Here is a 26,579-nt window from a genome sequence, read left to right as displayed (position 1 = left end):
CTGGGGGCTCCCCTGAGTCAGAGTGTGAGCTATCTCCTAACTTCTAAATTGAAGTGCCAGCTAAGGCCTTATCATTTTCAACAAGCATGTTAGACAATAACTCTCTAGAGGGGTTCTTTCCTACCACTAAACCTCTATCAATGCAGAGACTCCTTAGGCTCTTAAAGTTAAGGTGGTCATAAGCTGTGCTGACCAAATTAAGAGGAGTTCCTACATCAGACATGATAGAAAAGGTTTAGGGACAGATAAAAGAGAGAAAAACTTTTAGGACTTTTTAAAGAACAGCAAAAAAGATTTTTTTCAACTTTTTGAAACTTTTAGAAAGTTTAGGAGTACTTTTCAGAACTTAGCAGATAGTGTAAGAGAAGAAAAGCAAAACTTCTTGGTTAGGTGTACATACACTGAACTTGTTTTGTATATTATTCTCTTATGAAAAGTACACAATGACAAAGTGGTAAGTAGTTGCAAGTACTTATCCCACCGCTGCACAACCAATGTAGGAGGCTGGCCTGGCTTGTAGTGGGTACCAAGGGGTACTTACACTCTGTACCAGGTCCAGTTATCCCTTATTAGTGTAGAAGAGGTGTTTCTAGCAGCTTAGGCTGATAGAAGGTAGCTATAGCAGAGCAGCTTAGGCTGAACTAGGAGGCATGCATAGCTCCTACTATACCACTGGTGTCATATGCACAGTATCATAAGAAAACACAATACACAGATATACTAAAAATAAAGGTACTTTATTTTTATGACAATATGCAAAAAGTATCTCAGTGAGTACCCTCAGTATGAGGATGCCAAATATACACAAGATATATGTACACAATACCAAAAATATGCAGTAATAGCAAAAGGAAGTAATGCAAGCAGTGTAAAGTTACAGTAGATTGCAATAGGAGCACATAGGTATAGGGGCAACACAAACCATATACTCCAAAAGTGGAATGCGAACCACAAATGGACCCCAAACCGATGTGAGCTTGTAGAGGGTCGCTGGGACTGTAAGAAAACAGTGAGGGTTAGAAAAATAGCCCAACCCAAGACCCTGAAAAGTAGGTGTAAAGTGCACCTATATTCCCCAGAGAGCACAGAAGTTGTGATAGGGGAATTCTGCAAGGAAGTCCAACACCAGCAATGCAACCAAAGTGGATTTCCGGACCTGAGTACCTGTGGAACAAGGGGATCAAGTCCAAGAGTTGCGACAATGTCGAGAGTGGGCAGATGCCCAGGAAATGCCGGCTGAGGGTGCAAAGAAGCTGCCACCGGATGGTAGAAGCTGTGGATTCTGCAAGAACGAAGAGGGCTAGAAACTTCCCCTTTGGAGGATGGATGTCCCACATCGTGAAGAAGCTTGCAGAGGTGTTCCCACGCAGAAAGACCGCAAACAAGTCTTGCTAGCTGCAAGGATCACGGTTAGGGTTTTTGGATGCTGCTGTGGCCCAGGAGGGACCAGGATGTCGCCACTTGATGAGGAGACAGAGGGGGCGCCCAGCAAGTCAGGGAGCCCTCACAGAAGCAGGCAGCACCCGCAGAAGTACCGGCACAGGCACTTAGAAGAGGAGTGAACCGGAGACCATGCGAAGTCACAAAAGGGAGTCCCACGACGCCGGAGGACAACTCAGAAGGTTGTGCACTGCAGGTTATAGTGTCAGGGACCCGGGCCTGGCTGTGCACGAAGGAAATCCTGGAAGAGTGCACAGGAGCCGGAGCAGCTGCAAATCATGCGGTACCCAGCAATGCAATCTAGCGTGGGGAGGCAAGGACTTACCTCCACCAAACTTGGACTGAAGAGTCACTGGACTGTGGGAGTCACTTGGACAGAGTTGCTGAGTTCCAGGGACCACGCTCTTTGTGCTGAGAGGGGACCCAGAGGACTGGTGATGCAGTCTTTTGTTGCCTGCGGTTGCAGGGGGAGGATTCTGTCGTCCCACGGGAGATTTCTTCAGAGCTCCTGGTGCAGAAAGGAGGCAGGCTACCCCCAGAGCATGCACCACCAGGAAACAGGCGAGAAAGCATCAGGATTAGCGATACAAGGTTGCAGTAGTAGTCTTTGCTACTTTGTTGCGGTTTTGCAGGCGTCCTGAGCAGACAGCGGTCGATCCTTTGGCAGAAGGTGAAGAGAGAGATGCAGAGGAACTCAGATGAGCACTTGCATTCGTTATCTGAAGAATTCCCCAAAGCAGAGACCCTAAATAGCCAGAAAAGGAGGTTTGGCTACCTAGGAAGGAGGATAGGCTAGTAAGAAAGGTAAGAGCCTATCAGAAGGAGTCTCTGACGTCACCTGATGGCACTGGCCACTCAGAGCAGTCCAGTGTGCCAGCAACACCTCTGTTTCCAAGATGGCAGAGGTCTGGAGCACACTGGAGGAGCTCTGGGCACCTCCCCTGCGAGGTGCAGGTCAGGGGAGTGGTCACTCCCCTTTCCTTTGTCCAGTTTCGCACCAGAGCAGGGCTGGGGGATCCCTGAACCGGTGTAGACTGGCTTATGCAGAGATCGGCACCATCTGTGCCCATCAAAGCATTTCCAGAGGCTGGGGGAGGCTACTTCTCCCCAGCCCTGACACCTTTTTCCAAAGGGAGAGGGTGTAACACCCTCTCTCTGGGGAAGTCCTTTGTTCTGCCTTCCTGGGCCAGGCCTGGCTGGACCCCAGGAGGTCAGAAACCTGTCTGAGGGGTTGGCAGCAACAGCAGCTGCAGTGAAACCCCGGGAAAGGCAGTTTGGCAGTACCCGGATCTGTGCTAGAGACTCGGGGGATCATGGAATTGTCTCCCCAATGCCAGAATGGCATTGGGGTGACAATTCCATGATCTTAGACATGTTACATGGCCATGTTCGGAGTTACCATTGTGACGCTATACATAGATAGTGACCTATGTATAGTGCACGCGTGTAATGGTGTCCCCGAACTCACAAAGTCCGGGCAATTTGCCCTGAACGATGTGGGGGCACCTTGGCTAGTGCCAGGATGCCCACACACTAAGTAACTTAGCACCCAACCTTCACCAGGTGAAGGTTAGACATATAGGTGACTTATAAGTTACTTAAGTGCAGTGGTAAATGGCTGTGAAATAACGTGGATGTTATTTCACTCAGGCTGCAGTGGCAGGCCTGTGTAAGAATTGTCAGAGCTCCCTATGGGTGGCAAAAGAAATGCTGCAGCCCATAGGGATCTACTGGAACCCCAATACCCTGGGTACCTCAGTACCATATACTAGGGAATTATAAGGGCGTTCCAGTATGCCAATGTGAATTGGTGAAATTGGTCACAAGCCTGTTAGTGACAATTTGGAAAGCAGAGAGAGCATAACCACTGAGGTTCTGGTTAGCAGAGCCTCAGCGAGACAGTTAGGCATCACACAGGGAACACATACATATAGGCCACAAACTTATGAGCACTGGGGTCCTGGCTAGCAGGGTCCCAGTGACACATAACAAAAATACTGAAAACATAGGGTTTTCACTATGAGCACTGGGCCCTGGCTAGCAGGATCCCAGTGAGACAGTGAAAACACCCTGACATATACTCACAAACAGGCCAAAAGTGGGGGTAACAAGGCTTGAAAGAGGCTACCTTCTCACAGGGGGCGTGCAGCCCCCTTGAGGAGCCATAGATGGCCCTTGGGACCACCATCCCCCAGGGCCTGCTCCTGCTATGTCCCAGGTTCCCCACCCCTGGGACATAGCTGTTGGCTCTGACATGCTCACTGCACCACTGGATTCAAGCTAGCCTGGCTGATAAAGGGTAATACCCTGAAACCGGTCCCAGGATGCTTGTTTTATGTCCAGGGAGGACCTGGCCCAGCAGTTCGGGCTGGACTGTTCCCATGGGGAGCAGGGTCATGACTGATTTGCATATGGCTGGGTTCAAATTGGGGTGACGTGGCGAGCAAAATAACGATGGATTAACCCCAGATCTGTGACTGTGGGTGAGTGTTTGAAAAGTTTCAACACTCCGTCCATCATTTTATTTTATTTTGTTTTGTGGTGTTGCTTTGTGTGCCCTGAGTTGCAGGGGTATACCGAGACGTGGTTCCCTTGCTCGCTGCACCACTGGATTCAAGCTAGCCTGGCTGATGAAGGGTGATACCCTGAAACCGGTCCCAGGATGCTTGTTTCCTGTCCAGGGAGGACCTGGCCTAGCAGTTCAGGCTGGACTGTTCCCATGGGGAACAGGGTCAAGCTGATTTGCATATGGCTGGGTCCACACTGGGGTGACGTGGTAAGCAAAATAATGATGGATTAAACCCAGATCTGTGACCGTCCATCATTTTATTTTGTTTTGTGATGTTGCATCATCTGCATATGACAACACAGTTGTTGTTCAACCTGGGCTTTACAGTGAACGTGCCCAAGTCTCACCTGGAGCCCTCTCATAGCCCCCTGTCCATAGGGACAGTGCTGGATACAACATTGAATCAGGCCTATCCTCCGCCTCAGCGGATTCAGGACATTCAGGCGTTGATTCCAATGTTTCAAAATGGAGCAGTTGTTCCAATCCTCAAGGTCCTACATCTGCACGGTCTGTTCGCTTCTTGCATTCTGTTGGTCACTCATGCACGTAGGAACACATGAGGGCTCTCCAATGGTGCCTCCACAAGCAGTGGTTTCAACACAAAGGGGATCTCGAAGAGTCAATAACGATGTTGGGCTGTGGATGGCAACCTTTCCTAAGGAAGGCCATTTTGTCTACCACCTCCAGTGGCCACGTTCATAACGAATGCTTCCAGTCTTGGGTGGGGAGCTCATCTGGGGGACCTGGAGGTCAAAGGTCATTGGTCTCCAGTGGAACAGATGTTTCACATCAATCTGTTAGAATTGCAGGCGATACGTCTGGCTCTCAATGCCTTCCTCCTGTCCCTTTGCGGTCAGTCAGTTCAGGTCTTGATGAACAACACTACTGAGATGTGGTACATCAACAAGCAGGGAGGAGTAGGGTCGTACCTTCTCTGCAGAGAGGCTCTGCGACTCTGATCCTGGGCTCAGGACCATCGGATCTGCATAGTAGCAAACTATCTGGCCGAGGTTCTGAACGTACTTGCGGACAGTTGCAGTCGGCATTTCTCGGCCGAACACGAGTGGCGGCTCCATCCAGACCTAGTGCTTCACATCTTCCAGATTTGGGGTTTTCCACAGATAGACCTGTTTGCCTCTCGGGAGAACGCGCACTGACTGTCATTCTGCAGCCTCCAGTATCTGGTGCAAGGAGCATTGGGGGGTGCGTTTCAGATGTCTTGGTGCGGACAGTTGCTTTACGCGTTTCCCCCCATACCCTTGATTCCTCGGGTTCTGATGGAGATTCGCCAAGGCTGGGCCCAAGTAATTTTAATAGCTCTGGATTGGCCAAGAAGGGTGTGGTACTCAGACCTTCGCCAACTCTCATTGTGCCCTCTGCTCTGTCTCCCTCACAGGGCAGACCTTATCTCGCAGTCGCAGGAGAAGGTTCTACACCCCCACCTCCAGAGCCTGCACCTACATGCCTGGAGATTGAACGGGGCAATCTGCGTTCCTTTTCTTTCCCCCCAGAAGTGGTGGATGTTATTTTATCGGCCAGGCGACACTCCACCAAAACTGTCTATGCCAACAGATGGGCAACATTTGTTTCTTGGTGTGGAGAGAGGCAAATTGTTCCCTTAAAGGCCCATTTATCTTATGTTTTGCTTTTTGCCCTTTCTTTAGCACAACAGGGTTGTGCAGTTGAGAGTGCGAAGGGTTACTTATCGGCACTATCGGCCTTTCTGTGCCTGTCTGATCAACCTTCCTTGTTTAAATCTCCTATAGTTGTCAGGTTCTTGAGAGGCCTGACTAACAAGTTTCCTCCCACACCGTTTCTCATGCCTCAGTGGGATTTGAATTTGGTTCTTACTTTTTTAATGGGTTCACCATTTGAGCCTATGCATTCTTGTTCATTGAGGCTATTAGTCTTCAAAACAGTCTTCCTCATAGCTATCACGTCTGCTAGGCGTGTGAGTGAGCGCCAGGCTCTAAGGGTCAAACCTCCCTTTACATCCGTTCATGCTGACAAGGTGGTGTTGAGAACCAGGGCGGCTTTCCTTCCTAAGGTTGTCACTCCCTTCCATATGGGGCAGTCTATTACTCTTTCATCCTTCTACCCTCCTCCCCACCCTTCAAAGGGTGGAGAAAGACTTCATCCCCTAGACCTGAGAAGAGCTCTGAGTTTTTATATTGAAAGGACAAAAGACTTTTGTGTTGATGACCAACTCTTCATTGGATGTGTGGGCAAGATGAAGGGCAAAACCGTCCACAAGAGAACCATCTCCAGGTGGGTCATTCTTTGCATAAAGATCTGTTATTCACTGGAAAAGAAGGTTCCTCCTGAGCGTATCGGAGCCCATTTCACCAGGGCTAATTCTGGCACTTTGGCCTTGGCTAGAGGTGTACCAGTTGTGGATATTTGTGAGGCAGCAACTTGGGCTTCCCTCCACACATTCGCAAAGCATTATTGCTTGGATTCGGAAGTTAGGAGACTCAGACATTTTGCACGTTCTGTGTTGCAGGATTTCTTGGTGACCGGTCAGGCACCTACCTCCGAGTGTGGTACTGCTTTGAGACTCTATTCACAAGGTGAGGAATTCACAGGTAGTTGTATCCATCAGAAAAAAAAGTTACTTACCTTCAGTAACGCTTTTTCTATTGGATACATTAGCTACCTGTGGATTCCTCACAGTACCACCCGCCTCCCTGTTGCCTGATTGGTAATACCAAGACTTCTTTTGCTAGATATGTATATACGTTTTTGGGTGTTTTTATATAAATAAATATTGTGTTTATATTGTATTTAGATTGGTATACATATGTTATTTTTGTGAGGTCGGTTTTCACCTGTTCATCTTAAAGGCACATAAAAAATGGTGAAACTGACGTCAGTCTGCCGGCGAGGACCTCTTATTGCCACGATGACGTCGGACAGAGTTGCGTGCAGAGCCCTGTAATTGTGACGTCCTCGTTGACGTGAAGAGCTGGGAAGAAAGTTTCCGTTGAATGCTGGCACATTGGGAGAATTCATAAGGTGAGAAATCCACAGGTAGCTACTGTATCCATCAGAAAAAGCATTACCAAAGGTAAGTAACTTGTTCATATATATATATATATATATATATATATATATATAGAGAGAGAGAGAGAGAGAGAGAGAGACCCAGTCACCCGAATGCCAAAACAAGCATGAAAAAATCTGAACACTTTAGAAACACCCAGAACTTTCATTGATTGAGTACACAATGCCTGCATACTCCTCTGTCAGCCACATGTAATGACCTCTTTTTATGTCAAGCCTATCAGACAGTGCGCTGTCTGGTTGCGACAGACATATTGTGGCCTTACCAAGAACACTACTTACCATTGAATGGCTTTCCTGTGACCTTCATTTGCCTGCTTCATGTTTGTGTCCCAGCTTGTCAATCTTGTTTGTCCCTCCCATGGACCATTGTCTCTGTACCATCTCTTTTGAGTGGTTGGCTTTTGAGCTTCCACAGCTTGCTTTTCAATCTCTAGTTTTTCCTTTTTTTGTTTAAGTACTTCACAAAAGTGCATGTGTTTTCCAGCTGTCTCCCTCGTGCTTCCCTTCTCTTCCCTTGCACTCAGTGTTGCTCACAGTCATCCTTGTGCTTCTCCCTATTGCCCTTCTTGTTGCGCTCATTCTTGTGTCTTCTCCTTTGCTTTCTTGCCCTTGGGTGTCTCCCCCGCCCTCCATGTGGCTTTCCCCCACCTGTGCTCTAGTTCTCTGTCACTTGCTACTTCCATTCCACACCCCCTGTGTTACTCCCCCTCCCACCTGCAACCACATATCGCTCCCATTGACCAGCACTTTAAAATAATCTTTTTTGTGCATCTTTGTATTTGTTGATCCAAGAAAAACAAGCATTTGCAATGCAGTGGGTCTAACGTTTGCTCGAGTTAGAGCTATTAGCATTGTAAACCACTAACCAGACTTTTCTGATGGATACACCGTGGATTCCTCACCTAAAGAATTCTCCCCTCGCGCCAGCTTCGACGGAAATTTCTTCTAGCTCTGCACATCGACGATGACGTCACAATCGCCCGACTCCGCGCGACGCCGTATGACGTCATCTAGGCAATAAGAAGCCCTCGTCGACGTGCAGACGTCAGTTCCCTTTTTTCCGTGCCTTTGAATAACGTTTTTTCTTCGAGGCTAACAGGGAGCTACAGTTGCGCATCTGTAGTTACAATGTCGCAGCCAAGAAAATCTGGTTTTAAGCCTTGTAACCAGTGTGGGAGTTGAATGTCGGTCACTGACCCCCATGAAAATTGTATCTGGTGCCTTAGTTCTGACCATGAGGTCGAGTCATGCGGTTCCTGCCAGCGCATGAACCCTAAGGCGCTTAAGGAAAGAGAGGCTAAATTGTTCCTGGCCCGTTCCAAGAAGAGGAAGGAAAGGCGAAATCGGAGAGAGTCCTCTTCGAAATCTTCGAGGACTCATCGTCGTCATGGAGACTCTCGGCGCCGTCACGACTCCCGGCGCCGATCGAGTAGAGGTTGGTCCAGGTCCAGATCTGCATCTCCATCAGCTCGATGCCGTCTGACGGGGGAGATTAGCCCGACCGTCACTCCTACGCCTCCTACGACTCCGACTTCACCTTTGTCGGTGTTTGAAGTCGAGCCTCTTCAGGAGCCAGTGGCTTCTCCAGAGCAGGAGTTGTCTGGCCCATCATCGGCTTCTATGCCGGCGCCGACACCGCAAGCATAGCCAGCTTTCCCGGCGCCGGGTTCGGCTCCAGCAGCATTTTTAAATGCCATGTTCAATATCTTTTCCACCATGGCGCCTGGTGGAGGGCATGCGGGTCCGTCGGGCCCTTTGGCTTTTAATTTGGGTGCTCCGGCTCCTTACAAGCCGACGCCCTTCATACCATTTTTGCCGTCTGGAGCTGCTACGGCACCGATGCCCTTGGTGTCACCAAGGAGACCAGTGACGCCTACAACGTCGGCAACTCCGGCGCCAGTGGAATCTCCACGGATCCAGTCTACTGTCAAGGTGCCTGTGGCACCTGAGGGTTCGGCGTCGGATGGATCCGAAGAACGGCGCCGGCGAAGATCTTCGGCGTCGGCCGACGCCTTATCGACGCCGGGTCTCGAGTCCAGACTCCGGTCCAGACGTCTAGCTTTGCGCCTCCTGGAGGAAGAGGAAGATAGCAGGCAACATCTGGAAGAAGGCGAAATCTTGGAGCCTTCGGGTGATTTTCAGGGACTGGACACTGCAAGCGGTATTGATACTTCCCCTGAATGGGATTTGGCTTCCCCTGCGTAATATACTGAAGAGGCTGCATCTTTTCATGCAGTAATAAGGAAGGCTGCATACTTTTTAGATCTTCCTCTTCCAGCTGCTGAGGTGAAAAGGAACCTTTTGACGGAAGTGCTGCATCCGGCCTCTGTGGTGGCGGAGCCTCTCTTGCCCTTCAATGAGGCTCTCCTGGACCCCATCAAGGACATTTGGAAGAAACCTGTGACTTCTACAGCTGTCAACAGGGCGGTAGCAAGGCGTTATCGTGCGGCTCCAGGTGACCCGGACTTCCTCTCCAAACATCCAACTCCGGAGAGTTTGGTTGTTCAGAATTCCTGTTCTTCCCGTTCGTCTCCTGGTTCATTCCCCGGGACCCCTGCGGACAGGGAGTCAAAGAAAATGGACCACGCTGCAAAGAAGGCCTTTTCGTCATGCAGTATGGCCTTGAAGTCGACCAATACAACCTGCATTTTGGGACGTTATATTCATGCCCTTATGGAGGAAGCAAAAGGTCATCCAAACTTGCCACAAGAGGAGTTGCATTTGCTAGCGGACACTCAGGTGGCGGCGACCCAGGTGATCCAGTCTGGGTTGGACACCTCTGACTCTGTGGCAAGGGCTGTGGGCACATCCATAGTATCGAGACGTCAGGCCTGGCTGCGCTCATCAGGCTTTTCTACAGATGTGCAGGCGACTCTCCTGGATCTGCCTTTTGATGGAGAAAAACTCTTTGGGACAAAGGCAGATTCTGCTCTTAAACGGTTCATAGAGAGCAGAGCCACAGCGAGGTTGTTAGGACTTCAGGCAGCTACTTCCTCTTCCTTTAGATCGTATAGGAAGTTTAGGGGTTTTGGACGTGGCTCCTCCTTTCGTGGCAGATTCCAGGCACCACAACAACAATCTGCAAGCTCCCTGCCTTACAGATCCTTTAGAGGCAGGGCAGAGTACGTACAAGAGGAGCAACCCAGCAGCACTCTGCCTCTTCCTCGGAAGGGGTGCAGCAGGGAAAGCAGCCTTAGTCCTCCTCCACTCCCTGTTCACTTGTCTCTGGTAGGGGGGAGACTTGCCCAATTTCTTCCAATGTGGGAGTTTATAACATCAGACTCTTGGGTCATCGACATTGTGAAGAGAGGGTATGCTCTTCCTTTCGGGAGTTCCCTCCTCCCTTCCCTCCCCGCCCATCCTTCTGTTCGGAAGACCATCTTCTGTTACTGCAACAGGAGGTGTTATCCCTATTGGCAAAAGGCGCAGTAGAGTTGGTTCCCGAGCAGAAGAGGGGTCACGGCTGTTATTCAAGATACTTCCTGATCCCCAAAAACGATGGTCGGTTGAAACCAATTCTGGACTTGAGGATTTTGAATTGGTTCCTCAGGCAGGAAAAGTTTAAAATGCTGACCCTTTCACAGGTTCTTTTGGCTTGAATGAAGGAGATTGGATGGTGTCTGTCGATTTGCAGGATGCCTACTTCCATATTCCGATCCTCAAATCGCACAGGAAGTATCTCCGGTTTGTGGTGGGATCGCAGCATTATCAGTTTGCGGTCCTCCCGTTTGGTCTTACTTCAGCACCTCGAGTCTTCACAAAGGTGATGGCGGTGGTAGCGGCAGAGCTCAGAAGAAGAGGGATAGCGGCGTTTCCCTATCTGGACGATTGGTTGATCAAAGCCAAGACTCTGGAGCTCATGCGGCGTCACCTACATTCAACAACTCAGTTGTTGTACGACCTGGGTTTTTCAATCAATGTGCCCAAATCTCACCTGGAGCCCTCTCAACGCCTCCTGTTCATAGGGGCAATACTGGACACGACATTGAATCTGGCCTTTCCTCCGCCCCAGCGGGTTCAGGACATTCAGGTGTTGATTCTGATGTTTCAAAATGGAGCGGTAGTTCCAGTCCTCAAGGTCCTTCGTCTGCTTGGTCTGTTTGCTTCTTGCATACTGCTGGTCACTCATGCACACTGGCACATGAGGGCTCTTCAGTGGTGCTTCCGCAGGCAGTGCTTTCAGCACAAAGGGGATCTCGAAGATTCGATTGTGATCACCAGAGACACTGCGGTGGATCTTCAGTGGTGGGCAGCGATCGGAAGGAGGGCCGTTCTCGCTGCCTCCACCGGTGGCCACAGTTGTAATGGATGCTTCCACTAGAGGGTGGGGAGCTCATTTGGGGGACCTGGAGGTCAAAGGCCTTTGGTCTCCAGTGGAACAGAGATTTCATATCAATCTGTTGGAATTGCGGGCAGTACGTCTGGCTCTCAAGGCTTTCCTCCCTTCCATTTGCAGTCAGTCAGTCCAGATTCTGACGGACAACACTACTGCGATGTGGTATATTAACAAGCAGGGAGGAGTGGGGTTGTACCTTCTTTGCAGAGAAGCTCTTAGACTCTGGCCCTGGCTTCAGGACCACAAGATTTGCTTGATAGCAAATCATTTGGCCGGGGTTCTGAATGTTTGTGCAGATGTTCTCAGTCGACGCAGTTCGGTCGACCACGAGTGGTGTTTTCATCCGGATCTGGTTCTTTACATCTTCCAGATGTGGGGGTGTCCGCAGATAGATCTGTTTGCTACTCAGGAGAACGCGCAGTGCCTGTTATTTTGCAGCCTCCAGTATCCGGTGCAAGGAGCTTCGGGGGACGCGTTTCAGATGTCCTGGAAGGCTCAGTTGCTTTACACGTTTCTTACCATACCCCTGATTCTTCGAGTTCTGAGGAAGATCCGCCAAGACCGAGCCCAGGTCATCTTGATAGCTCCGGATTGGCCAAGAAGGGTGTGGAACACAGACCTTCTCCAACTCTCTCTGTGCCCTCCGCTCCGTCTCCCTTACAGGGTGGACCTCCTCTCGCAGTCGCAGGGGCAGATTCTACACCCCCACCTCCAGAGTCTGCACCTTCATGCTTGGAAATTGAACGGGGCAATCTGAGTGCTTTTTCTCTCCCACCGGAAGTGGTGGATGTTATTTTATCGGCCAGATGACACTCCATCAAATCGATCTATGCAAATCGATGGGCTAAATTTGTACGTTGGTGTGGAGAGAACCGAATTGATCCCTTAAAGGCTCACTTGTCTGATATATTATCATTTGCTCTTTTCTTGGCACAGAAGGGTTGTGCAGTTGCCACAGTTAAGGGCTATTTATCTGCACTGTCGGCTTTTCTGTGCCTCCCTGATCAACCTTCCTTGTTCAAGTCTCCAATTGTTTTGTGGTTTGTTAAGGGGCTCACTAATAAGTTTCCGCCCTCACCATTTGTTATGCCTCAGTGGGACCTTAATTTAGTATTAGCATTTCTGATGGGATCGCCATTTGAACCAATGCATTCTTGTGCTTTGCGTTTGCTGGTTCTTAAGAATGTATTCCTGGTAGCCATAACATGGGCCAGAATAGTCAGTGAGCTTCAGGCTCTTAGTGTAGAGTCTCCATACCTTTCCTTCTTTAGAGACAAAGTGGTGTTAAGGACCAAGGCGGCTTTCCTCCTGAAGGTTGTTACACCCTTTCACTTGGGGCAGTCTATTACTCTCTCTTCCTTTTACCCTCCGCCTCATCCATCCAAGGAGGAAGAGAGGCTCCACCGACTGGATCCACGAAGAGCATTGAGCTTCTTTGTCGACAGGACGAGGGAGTTCAGGCAAGATGATCAGCTCTTCGTTGGATACGTGGGGAAGAGGAAAGGTAGAGCAGTCCATAAGAGAACGCTATCCAGGTGGGTCATTCTCTGTATTAAGCTTTGTTATTCCTTAGCTAAGAAAGAACCACCTGTGGGGCTTTGTGCCCATTCTACCAGAGCTAAGGCTGCTTCTTCGGCTTTGGCTAGAGGGTGTTCCTGTGGTTGACATCTGCAGGGCGGCAACTTTGGCATCCCTCCATACTTTTGTCAAACATTATTGTTTGGATTCTGAGGTTAGGAGGGATGGCCATTTTGCTCGCTCAGTGCTGCAGGATTTCTTGGTTTGACCATTCGGGCACCCACCTCCGGAGGTTGTACTGCTTTGGGACTCTATTCTTTAGGTGAGGAATCCACAGGTAGGTGTATCCATCAGAAGAATAAGTTGCTTACCTTCGGTAACGCTTTTTCTGGTGGATACATTAACTACCTATGGATTCCTCACGGTCCCACCCGCCTCCCCGTTGCCTGAATGGTTGTTCCACTAAATCCTTGGGTGAGCGCCTATTGTCTTGTATATATGTGTGTGAAAAAAAATAAATAAAAAATAAATAAATATATATATATATATATATATATATATATATATATATATATATATATATGCCTACTTTTGGGATATAGTTAAAGCATGTATATATGTATTTCTTTCTCTAGTCTTGATAATTCAAGTACTCATGATTAATTTTGACTGGCATATTTAATTTCTTACTATTTTTAGTATAATAAATGTTGCGTTTTCAATTCTTTGAATGTGATTATGGGGGTCATTCCGACCCCGGCGGGCGGCGGGCGCTGCCCGCCGGGCGGAGACCGCCAAAAGACCGCACTGCGGTCAAATGACCGCGGCGGTCATTCTGACTTTCCCGCTGGGCGGGCGGGCGACCGCCAAAAGGCCGCCCGCCCGCCCGCCCAGCGGAAAAGACCCAGCAAAGATGAAGCCGGCTCCGAATGGAGCTGGCGGATTTGCTGCAGTGCGACGGGTGCAGTGGCACCCGTCGCGATTTTCAGTGTCTGCCAAGCAGACACTGAAAATCTTTATGGGGCCCTGTTAGGGGGCCCCTGCACTGCCCATGCCAGTGGCATGGGCAGTGCAGGGGCCCCCAGGGGCCCCACGACACCCGTTCCCGCCAGCCTCTTCCTGGCGGTGTAAACCGTCAGGAACAGGCTGGCGGGAAGGGGGTCGGAATCCCCATGGCGGCGCTGCTTGCAGCGCCGCCATGGAGGATTCCTTTGGCCAGGGGAAAACCGGCGGGAAACCGCCGGTTCCCCTTTTCTGACCGCAGCTTTACCGCTGTGGTCAGAATTGGCCAGGAAGCACCGCCAGCCTGTTGGCGGTGCTTCCGCGGTCGTTGGCCCTGGCGGTCGGTGACCGCCAGGGTCAGAATGACCCCCTATGTTCTCTTCAAGGTCAAATTTTCACCTGTTCGCCTCTAAGGCAAGTAAAAAATGGTGATAACTGACATCTGCACGTCGACGAGGGCTTCTTATTGCCTAGATGACGTCATACGGCGTCGCGTGGAGTCGGGCGATTGTGACGTCATCGTCGACGTGCAGAGCTAGAAGAAATTTCAGTTGAAGCTGGCACGAGGGGAGAATTCTTTAGGTGAGGAATCCACAGGTAGTTAATGTATCCACCAGAAAAAGCGTTACCGAAGGTAAGTAACTTATTCTTCTTGCCACATAAATTGAAAAGTGGAAGTTTCACATAAGCGAGCCAGTGGCCGCCATCTGCACAAAGCAGACACACAAAGGGAAATAAAAGTTCACTAGCAGTGAAACATATCGGCAAAAATGCAATTATCCATGTAACCGGCAAAAGTGCAACTACGTATTTAACACGATCGATGTTATGCAAAGTGGTTGACTACTGCCCAGTGAGATCGCGCTCCTAAATAAAGAGAAAAAGTAGTTCAGAAACCGAACGGAAAACATTGAGCCTCGTATGTTTTCAGTAATTGGTCGGTGCGCTCGAGGAGGGCTACACACCGGAAAAAGCATGACGTATGCATGCCTTTCATTAATGAAAGCATGCGGATTTTAAAAGACAAGCCCACGAACCAATGAATGTGACTGACGTGACAAGGGCATGGTTAGAAGCCCAAAGAGAGATTACATCACAGGACGGAGCACTTTGCGGTCGTCCCTAAAAAAGAGCTGTGTCATTGCTTATTATCATTCTTATTTAGCCATGTTTCACAGCATCAGAGATGCTGTACAGAATGAATAAAAACCATTTTCAAAGGAAGTCGGTCTCAAAGGTGAGACCTTTTGACTTTTCAGGTTCTTGTTCTTTACACCCGTTTGTCTGCGGATACAAACCTGAAGAACTCCAGCACATGGGCAGTTCAAGAAAAGGTAGGGAGGATCTACCAAGCTCGCCTGTCCCTTCAGCCCCAAGATATTTCTCCCAGTGCTTAATTCGAAACATTTTTTCAGTGGGGCAACAAGCACTAATTTTTGCAGGCCGACCCTTTTTTTTTTTCGTCATCAGACATTGACGAGTAAGAGAATTAAAAACTGACAAGGGGGAAAGAAGTAGGAAGAAAAAGATAAAACTGTTGCAAAGGGTGAAAACTGGAACCTGCATGAGTTATATAAAGGGTCAGGAAATTAATTGTTGATGGAAGAGCAAGAGAGCGAGGTTATGCAGTCCTGGAATTCAGTGTGCCAACATTTAAAAGCTCTTGCCCTGGGTTCGAGAGTAGAGCTTTTGGCGCCAGCACAGGCTTTTACAAATTAAGCAGTGATTTTCCCACAAAACCCATGTGTGAAAGCCCCTCCGTCGAAAGTCAAGAACACGTCCATAGATGTAGTGTGAGTTTACCTGAACACATTTATTTTCAGCAGATGTAGAAATTATGGCACAGTGAACTAAAGGAGTTTGCCTAGGGTCACACTATTTAGCGAGCGAGGAAGCCACGAAAAATGAGTTTCCTGCATGTGTATCACTGGAGCACTTCTGATCGGACAGGTGAATGCATTATGACAGCTAATCAAATAGACCCACTATGGCCCACCTTGGTCTCACCTCTGATCTTTGGAGTTCTACACCTCACGGGCAACGTCGCTAAATGTATGTTTTGATCTTCTCTACACAAATTGAGGTTATGTTTGGCACTTATACTTCTGGCTAAAACTCAGAACCCTCACACCAAACCCCGCCTAGTTATCATTGGCCTGTCTCAAGACCGAGCCCAGTTTCAAATAATAATAAAATGAATTCATCAGATGGGGGAGAAAGACAAACTTCAGACACTGTATGTGAGTTGTCACTAGCCAGCAGGCTCATGTAAAAATAACAGTCTTTAATTAAAAGGCAGACACTTATGATTAGCCATCAAACCACGAATCAAACACTTGCAAATACATTCAGTTTCAAGTTAGAATAAAAACAGACAAAATGAGCTGAAATAAATGTTGTGCTTCAGCAGGAGTTCTCAGTTGTTTGTTGTACCGCTTCAGTATAGGAGGTCGTGTAATGTATGGGGAGGGGCTTATTGAACATGACCGGCTCGTGTTTGCATTTTACATGGAGGGTTGTTTCTGGCCCTTTCGGGTAAGAGGGAAAACATTTCCGCATTGTACACCTAGTTGTTTTGACAGATCAAGAGTATGCTTGAGTTTTGTCCTGTAGTTCTAGGGGAATGCACTTACGGGACGCCAACTGTTTGCAGGGGGCTTTACACTGCTCTGCGAAATTTGTTACTGCTTTTTTAGTAACTTCTGATATGCTCGAGCAAAAGACAATAGTTTGTTGTTAAATCCTGGAAATTATGCAGAAGATCATGGATTATGTGGTAAATGCAGCACACCCATAATTATGTAGAAAACGCTACAGATGCTGAATCACATAAAAATCGATCTTCCATTAGTGCATCCATACCCTTACGGCTTCCTTTCTACCTCTTACATGTAATTTGTGTGTTGTTTTCTGATTTTATGAAGAACTTTAACAGGCTGATTCCGGGGGGAAAGGAGGGAAGGGGGGGGTCAAGCTCGGATCCCCGCACAAATTGGAGTTTGCCTAGCGATCAGAATTTCATTTTATATTGTTATGTTATGTTGATTTGTAAAGCACACTAATCACTGAGAGGGTATTTAGGCACTTGGGCAGGTGTGTAGGTTTGTGTGCTTATATGAAGAGCCAGGTCTTGAGCTTCTCGAGGAGCTCAAGTAGTGAGGAGGAGGCTCTGATGTGTACAGGGAGGTCACTCCTTTTCTTGGGTGCCATGTAGGAGTTTGAGCTACCTCCAGTAATGCTTTAGCACATAGGGAAATTGTGTGCAAGTAAAAGTGAGGCAGAGCGTAGATGGGTTAGTGAAAATGCGGTTGTTCAGGTATTTTGGTCCTATGTTGTGTAGGGCTTTGTATGTGTGTGTGTGAGAGAAGTTTGAGTTGGCTGTGCTTGTGGAAGGAGAGCCAGTGAAGTTTCCTGAGGTGTAGTGTGATGTGGGTGCAGCATGGGCGGTCAAAAATGAGTCTTGTGACGGTAATCTAGATTGTCTGAAGTCTGTGTAGAAATTGTTTGGAGATTCCGGTTTAGACAATATTGCCATAGCCCAGCCTGCTGATGGTGAATACTTGCATCATGGTCCGTCTGGTGTTCTGAGGCAACCATTTGAAGATCTTTTGCAGCATGTCTAGGATGTGGAAGCAGGAGGTGTGTGTGCACTGCATTGACTTGAGTCTTCCTGTTGAACTTGTCATCTAGAATGATCTCTAGTTTTCTTGTGTGGTCTGTGAGAGTGGGTGTTCGTCCTAGCTCCCACAGCCACCAGACAGAGTTCCATTGGGAGGTCTTGTTGCTGAAGACCAGTACTTCTGTCTTGTTGAAGTTGAGCTTCATTTAGTTGGTTCACATCCAGTCTGCTACCATCGTCATGCAGTTGGTGAAGTTGGTTCTGGTGGTGAATGTCTTGTCTGTCAATGAGAGGATGAGTTGGATATCATTGGAGTAGGAGATGATGGTGATGTCTTGTGATCAGATGGTGTTGGCGAGCAATGTCATGTGTATGTTGCAAAGGGTGGAGCTTTGGGACAATCCCTGTGGTACTCTGCATATCAGTATTTTGGTCCCTGATGTGAAGGGTGACAGCTTGACCCTTTGGGTTCTTCCTGCGAAGAAGGAACAGATCCATTTGAGAACAAGATCTTGTATGCCAATCTTGTGGAATTGTCTGATGGAGATGTTGTGGGAGATGGTGTGGAAGGCCGAGGAGAAGTCGAACAGGATGTGGGCCATGGTATCTCCTCAGGCCAGGACGATTTGAACGTCTTCAGTGGCCCGGTGAGCGCTGTTTCGTGCTTTTTGTTTTCTGAATTCCAATAGATTGTTGTCTAGAAGATGGTGAAGTTTGAAGTCGGTTGTGATTTGCTTGTTGATGGCCTTCTCAATCACTTTGGCTGTATAGGAAATCAAGGAGATGATTTTACGAATTTGCTGTGGAAGAAGTTGGCTAGATTGGCACATAGTTGTTGTGAGGCAACAATGTTGTTGACAGCAGCTGAGGGTAGGGAGAAATTCTTGACAATCGAGAAGGTTGCCTTGCAGCTTTTGGAGTTTCTTTCAATGCAGTCTAATAGTGTTTCTTTCTTTGTGCCTCTTAGTTGCTGGTGATAGCATCTGAGTAAAGCCTTGTAGGTAGTTCTGTTGTGGTGTTGTGGCTGGCTCCCCATTTCATTACAAGCTGTTTACAGTGTCTTTGGTGTTTCAAAGGTCTTCTGTGTACCTGCTTGTTTGATCTACTATGGTTGTTGGGTTTGATGGGTGCAAGGGAGTCCACGAAGTTCTTGATCCAGTTGTTGAAGTTGTTGATGTCCTTGCCAAGGTTGTCTGTGGGTTTAGGTTGATCCATGCTGAGGGCCCTGAGCCAGTCTGCCTCTGTGATTTTGCCCCAGCTGCTGCTTGGAATGCTGAACCTGCAAGTGTTGAGTTGAGGTGTGTTGATTCGGAAGTGAATGGAGTGGCCCGTCAATGTGAGCTCTGTGGTGGAGTTGTTTTTGATGCTATCACTTGTGGTGAACATTGGATCCAGTGCATGTCCTGTGAAGTGTGTTGGTTCCAAGACGAGCTGGATGAGTTTCATCTTGTTCTTGCTTTCGAGGAATGCTGTGGCGCAGGGCTTGTTTCAGTCTTTCAAGTGAAAGTTGAGGTCACTGAGTAGAATGTAGGCTCTGGAGACGATGGTGAGTAGAGCGACCAAGTCTGTGATGAGGTTGGTTAAGGTGGTTTGTGGTTTGGGTGGTCAGTAGGTGACGGTTCCGTTCAGGGTGAAGTTTTTGGAATCTGCAGTTTGAAGTGCAGGTGTTCCATGAATGGGGTGGCATTCTCTGTGGGTGTATTGCATTTAATGGATTTCATATGGATGATACTGAGTCCTCCTGCTGGCTTGTGAAGGTGGTCCTGTTGAGTGATTGTGTAGCCCAGTGAGATTGCTGTGGCGATGTCAGGAGCCAATGAGGGGGTTGAGCCAGGCATCTGTGATAGAGAGAATGTCAGTTTTGTCGCTAGTCTGCAGGTCCTCTATTTCAGTTACATGTTGGCTGAGTGATCGTGGTTGAGAAGCATGCATGCAAGTGGATGTTGACATGCAGGTTTGCTATGGCATGTGATGTAGGGTGAAGGTGTAGGTGTTGTTGGTGTTCATACGCCGTGTGTGTTGGAAGAGGGTGTTGTGGGCGGTTGTTAGTATTTGTGTGAGGGGTGTGGATGGGTTGCTGCTGGAGAAACAGTAGTGGGTGCAAGTAAAAACTCCTTCCCTGGTGTGAGGCAGCAGCAATTGGGAGAAAGAGGTCCAAGGTCTAGTGACCTAAGAATTGCTGCAGAATATCACTGGGCAGTTATTGGACCAGGGTTCCTGGAGCTAAGCATGGTCCAGGTGTGGATGGGCACAGACGGCCTTGACATTTTGGTGCAACTTAGCCATGCTAGCAGCACACCAGCTGCACGCATCCACTGCACATCCATGTTGCAGCTGCCATTAATTAGTTCCTGGGAAGGGTGAGGGGGGAGGAGTGCAGGGTGCCTTGATTTCATTTCCTGTGTTCATGGGAAAAATAGTATAGCTCTGTAATTTTCCACTGACATCAGGTTAAATGTGTGTGAAAAAACAAATAGTTGTGGAAATCGATGCTGTAAAGAAATGCTTTACATTTAACTTCCTTTTTTTACTGTTCATGTTTCGAAAAAAGAGTTTTTTTTACCATAACCAGTAAATACCTCACCTTTAATGGTATTTATGGGGAATGGTAAACACCTCATCCTTTACCGAGGCATTCATAATCAAAGCCTAGGGTCAGAAGCAGCGCAGATATAAAGGCGATAAGGGGCCTCAGGGGATGATGGCTCTTAAGGTCTCTCAAATATGAAGCTGTGACTGCTAATCTCAACCTTTATAAGGCCTTCAAATGCCTAGTGGCTGGTAGCCTCTACGTGTCAGAGCTTTTGCTGAGGTATTCTGAAGTTTTAAGTGTGCTGCTCCAATGTTTCCAAAGCATGAGCCTGAAGTTTAGGCTATCTAAGGGCTGGTGTCGCCAAAACGTCCCCAAAGCATGTTAAAAACCAACCCTGAACTCTGGCTGATTGACAGATCACTTACAAACATGGTAGGGTCTTCACATTCTCAGACTCCCCTTCCTCCCACACTTTAGAAAATCTAAACATGCACTAAGATGTTGACGCACCAAATACCTACAAGTGTCAAGACAGCTTAGATTTACTGAGACGCTTAAATGTTATGTACCTTTAAAATTACTCATTCTTATGCCGAGATTTAATCTAGGTATAGCTAATGCCTGGAGATTTAACCTGTACTTTGGTCTTCAGGCTTTCAAACATACACTAGGGAGTTCTGGAATCTAGCATATGGCCAATCCCTGCAGTTCAGGCTAATGCTTTGAGCTTCATGTTTTCACTCCTGTGTTGGGAGTTTCAGATGTTCAGGCAGCCAACAGGCAGCCAACCACTAATCATTCTATGCCTTCTCAGATCTATAGTTTAGTATTAGCTGCTCCCACTCATGTGTCCTTTGCTACTCCTGACTCGGATCTGCTACCCCTGTTCTAAGGAGACGAAAAGAATGTAGAAAGATGATGTATTTGTCAATGTGCATCCCTCTGCTGCATTTTGGCTAGGTTTATGCTTTACAAATACAATTTACATACATACATTGATGGGAAATAGTAGCTAGGAAGCTGTGTCTACTTTATTCACTTTCTAGTTTGCAGTAGATACATAGGAGGCTAAGTTATTAGTAGATACATAGGAGGCTGTTAAGAGCTATGGTTGTGGGAGGGGGTGATATCATCGGGGGTTAAAGGATGACCCCATAGCCTTGGTTTTTGATTAATCTATGTCCATGCATCCACCCAACATCTGTAGGTTATCATCTTCTTGCACACAGGAGTAGCATTGGGAAGGTGTGCAACATTTAAAAAAAATGCATTTATCATAACTTTGTAACTTTGTAACTGGAGAACTACATCTGAGTCCCGGCATCAGCTCACATCCTTTGATTCTGGGCAAATCACTTAATCTTCCCTTGTCTAAAAATAAATAAATCTGACCTATTGTAATGTTATTGGTGCTCATGTAAAGCAATGACCTTAAGCCGAGTTTTCACTGTTTAAAACTGCAAAAAAATATCAATTTCCTACGAGCCTACGAATGAGTATCCTCGTAGGCCTACTCTGCACCTGTTCCAAATCAGGACCTTTACAGTAGTCTAAACGTCTTGAGATAACAACACAGATAGTCACTGAAGGAATGCTGGGAATTTAAACACGTTTTCTCAAGGCTTGATATTTTCCAGAAGCTTATCTTCACTACTAAACTGTTTTGGGGTTTGCGTAGGGCCTACACTCTGTTGACAGGAAGGAAGCCTTTGGCTACCATTGCGATCTCTCAAAATCTGATGGATGCTGGCTGTCAATGGAGGTGTTGAGTTTTCTTTTTTGGCAGCACTCAGGCTGATGTGGCGGCCCCGCACAGCATGGGAGGCGACTTGTCCGGTTTGTCAAGTAGCACACAGAAGCTATACGTCGAAGTTCCTAGCAAACAACGCCTATAGATTTCCTCCTGCACCAGCTCCTAGGCAGAGTCAGCCAAGAGTTCCCCTCGGCCATATGAGCACGAGATCTCATCTTTCTCGTCTGAAGCCCCTGTCTGCCTCTTTCAATCAGCTTCATGGCAGCTGGTCTTGTGTTCTGACTAACCTATACTTCCACAGCTTGGTCTCTGTTCTCACCACTAGACTCCCTGATGGACCACTTGATCACTCCCCATATAGGAATCATGCTTTCCAGGAATCATTGGTTTGGCCGAAGTCCTGCCTTTTTGGTTCCCCTGGTGTTCCTTCTCCGTATCTGCTCATTTGAGCCCTTCTACTAGGAATCCTTCTTGTCTAGGAGGAGTGCACTTGCAGGTCAGCTGGTTCTGTTTCATTTCATATCACAAAGCATTTCACATGTAGAAGCCTGCAGTAGTGGACTTAAAAACTAGGCCTGGACGAAATGTGTTATTCAATAATCTTGCATAATTTCAGTAATCATGACAAAATCATGATCCATCAGGAATTAGTTTAAAAGGCCATTTATTAAGACAGAATTGCCATAGTTTGAACAATCATGATCCATCAGGAATTAGTGTAAAAGGCCATTTATTAGGACAGGATTGCCATAGTTTGAACATCATAAACATCTCATCATAACATCAAAACATCCTTTAACCCCTTCCCCGCCAGGGACGTAATGGTTACGTCCATGGCAGCGCCCGTGTGGCGCCATGGACGTAACCATTACGTCCTGAATGCTGCCCTCGGGAGAAGCGCTAGCGCTCCTCCCGAGGGCCGCCCCCCCACCCCCCTAGGTCAGGGCTGACAGGGGAATCCCTTCCCCTTCAACCCCCGACCCCCCCCACCCCGCCCTGTGACGTCAGCGCGCGAGCGCGCGCTGACAATCACACAATCTCCCCCATTGCGCTGGAATGCTCAGCATTTCTCTTTCGATCACGTGGGGGAGGCCCAGAGGGGCTTCAAAGGGAAGGAAATGTATTTCCTTCCCTTTGAAGTCTCTCTGAGGGTTTCAAAAGCCGGATTGCTTGCAATCCGGCTTTTGAAACCCCACTAGACACCAGGGATTTTTTTTTTTTATATGTAATTGACAGAAGGGAGCGACCCCTTGGGCAAGGGTCGCTCCCAGGGGGTCATTTTTTTTAAGGCCTTTTCTGCCCCCCCTGGGGGCAGATCGGCCTAATAATAGGGGGGGCAGAAACCTCTAGACACCAGGGATACTTTTGTTTTTTTTGTTTTTTGATTTGTTTTCTTTTGTGTTTTAGGTGTGGGATGCGACCCCTTAGGCAAGGGTCGCTCCCATAGGGGGGAAATTTATTTTAGGCCATTTCTGCCCCCCATGGGGGCAGATCAGCCTATTTTTATTAGGCCGATCTGCCCCCACGGGGGGCAGAAACCACTAGGCACCAGGGATTTTTGTTGTTGTTGTGTTTTACAGATGGGGAGCGTCCCCTTAGGCAAGGGTCGCTCCCCTGGAGGGGCAAATTGTATTTAGGCCATTTCTGCCCGCTTTGGGGGCAGATCGGCCGATTTTAGGTCAATCTGCCCCCAAGGGGGGCAGAAACCACTAGGCACCAGGGATCTTTTTTTTGCGCCGTCTCGCAAAGGGAGCGACCTTGTAGGCAAGGGTCGCTCCCCGTGGGGGTGAGGGGGGCAAATTTATTTTAGGCCATTTCTGCCCCCCCTGGGGGCAGATCGGCCTATTGGTATTAGGCCGATCTGCCCACAGGGGGGGCAGAAACCTCTAGGCGCCTGGGCAAATAGTTTTTTTGTGTTTTTTTTTTGTTTGTTTGTTTTTTTAGAGATGGGGAGCGACGCATTAGGCAAGGGTCGCTCCCCTGGGAGGCAAATTGTATTTAGACCATTTCTGCCCCCCTTGGGGGCAGATTGGCCGATTGTAGGTCAATCTGCCCCCAAGGGGGGCAGAAACCACTAGGCACCTGGGATCTTTTTTTTGCGCCGTCACGCAAGGGGAGCGACCTTGTAGGCAAGGGTCGCTCCCCGGGGGGCGGGGGGGTGAGGGGGGCAAATTTATTTTAGGCCATTTCTGCCCCCCCTGGGGGCAGATCGGCCTATTAGTATTAGGCCGATCTGCCCACAGGGGGGGCAGAAACCTCTAGGCGCCTGGGCAAATAGTTTTTTGTGTTTTTTTTTTTTTTGTTTGTTTTTTTAGAGATGGGGAGCGACGCATTAGGCAAGGGTCACTCCCCTGGGGGGCAAATTGTATTTAGACCATTTCTGCCCCCCTTGGGGCCAGATTGGCCGATTGTAGGTCAATCTGCCCCCAAGGGGGGCAGAAACCACTAGGCACCAGGGATCTTTTTTTTGCGCCGTCACGCAAGGGGAGCGACCTTGCAGGCAAGGGTCGCTCCCCGGGGGGGGGTGGGGGGGCAAATTTATTTTAGGCCATTTCTGCCCCCCTGGGGGCAGATCGGCCTATTGGTATTAGGCCGATCTGCCCCCGGGGGGGGGGGCAGAAACCTTTAGGCGCCAGGGCAAATTTTTTTTTGTGTGGGTTTTTTTTTGTTTGTTTTTTTTTTTAGAGATGGGGAGCGACGCTTTAGGCAAGGGTCGCTCCCCTGGGGGGCAAATTGTATTTAGACCATTTCTGCCCCCCTTGGGGGCAGATTGGCCGATTGTAGGTCAATCTGCCCCCAAGGGGGGCAGAAACCACTAGGCACCGGGGATTTTTTTTTTTGCACCAATGTCACGCAGGGGGAGCGACCCCATAGGCAAGGGTCGCTCCCGGGGGGGCAGGGGGGTTGGGGGACAAATTTATTTTAGGCCATTTCTGCCCCCCCTGGGCCCGGCTGAGCTAGAGGCCAAAATCCACAGGTAGGCACTGTGCTCTATGAAAAAATTTGATGTGTCCACGTTGTGTTTTGGGCCATTTCCTGTCGCGGGCGCTAGGCCTACCCACACCAGTGAGGTATCATTTTTATCGGGAGACTTGGGGGAACGCTAGGTGGAAGGAAATTTGTGGCTCCTCTCAGATTCCAGAACTTTCTGTCACTGAAATGTGAGGAAAACATGTTTTTTTACCCAAATTTTGAGGTTTGCAAAGGATTCTGGGTAACAGAACCTGGTCAGAGCCCCACAATTCACCCCATCTTGGATTCCCCTGGGTTTCTAGTTTTCAAAAATGCGCTGGTTTGCTAGGTTTCCCCAGGTGCCGGCTGAGCTAGAGGCCAAAATCCACAGGTAGGCCCTGTTTTCTATGAAAAAATGTGATGTGTCCAGGTTGTGTTTTGGGCCATTTCCTGTCGCGGGCGCTAGGCCTACCCACACAAGTGAGGTATTATTTTTATGGGGAGACTTGGGGGAACGCTGGGTGGAAGGAAATTTGTGGCTCCTCTCAGATTCCAGAACTTTCTGTCACCAAAATGTGAGGAAAATGTGTTTTTTTAGCCAAAATTTGAGGTTTGCAAAGGAGTCTGGGTAACAGAACCTGGTCCGATCCCCACAAGTCACCCCATCTTGGATTCCCCTAGGTCTCTAGTTTTCAAAAATGCACAGGTTTGGTAGGTTTCCCTAGGTGCTGGCTGAGCTAGAGTCCAAAATCTACAAGTAGGCACTTTGCAAAAAACAGCTCTGTTTTCTGTGATGTGTCCACGTTGTGTTTTGGGGCATATCCTGTCGCGGGCGCTGGGCCTAACCACACAAGTGAGGTACCATTTTTATCGGGAGACTTGGGGGAACGCTGGGTAGAAGGAAATTTGTGGCTCCTCTCAGATTCCATAACTTTCTGACACAGAAATGTGAGGAACATGTGTTTTTTTAGCCAAATTTTGAGGTTTGCAAAGGATTCTGGGTAACAGAACCTGGTCCGAGCCCCGCAAGTCACCCCTCCTTGGATTCCCCTAGGTCTCTAGTTTTCAGAAATGCACAGGTTTGGTAGGTTTCCCTAGGTGCCGGCTGAGCTAGAGGCCAAAATCTACAGGTAGGCACTTCGCAAAAAACACCTCTGTTGTCTTCCAAAAATTTGGATGTGTCCACGTTGCGCTTTGGGCCGTTTCCTGTCGCGGGCGCTAGGCCTACCCACACAAGTGAGGTATCATTTGTATCGGGAGACTTGGGGGAACGCTGGGTGAAAGGAAATTTTTGGCTCCTCTCAGATTCCAGAACTTTCTGCCACAGAAATGTGAGGAACATGTGTTTTTTTAGCCAAATTTTGAGGTTTGCACAGGATTCTGGGTAACAGAACCTGGTCCGAGCCCCGCAAGTCACCCCTCCTTGGATTCCCCTAGGTCTCTAGTTTTCAGAAATGCACAGGTTTGGTAGGTTTCCCTAGGTGCCGGCTGAGCTAGAGGCCAAAATCTACAGGTAGGCACTTCGCAAAAAACACCTCTGTTTTCTTCCAAAAATTTGGATGTGTCCACGTTGCGCTTTGGGGCGTTTCCTGTCGCGGGCGCTAGGCCTACCCACACAAGTGAGGTATCATTTTTATCGGGAGACTTGGGGGAACGCTGGGTGGAAGGAAATTTGTGGCTCCTCTCAGATTCCAGAACTTTCTGACACAGAAATGTGAGGAACATGTGTTTTTTTAGCCAAATTTTGAGGTTTGCAAAGGATTCTGGGTAACAGAACCTGGTCCAAGCCCC

The 26,579-nt window shown here is 48.4% G+C and overlaps 1 protein-coding gene across 1 annotated transcript in view; it reads left to right on the top strand.

The window, feature by feature from the left end:
- The window catches only part of PAPPA2 (pappalysin 2), a 796,947-nt gene that overhangs the window by 281,201 nt on the left and 489,167 nt on the right, over positions 1–26,579 (top strand). The gene's annotated exons all lie outside the window — the stretch shown is intronic.

Source organism: Pleurodeles waltl, chromosome 4_2 (assembly GCF_031143425.1).
Source record: "Pleurodeles waltl isolate 20211129_DDA chromosome 4_2, aPleWal1.hap1.20221129, whole genome shotgun sequence".
Taxonomy (NCBI): domain Eukaryota; kingdom Metazoa; phylum Chordata; class Amphibia; order Caudata; family Salamandridae; genus Pleurodeles; species Pleurodeles waltl.
The sequence above is the reverse complement of the archived record's forward strand: the minus strand, read 5'-3'. Positions and strand labels throughout refer to the sequence as shown.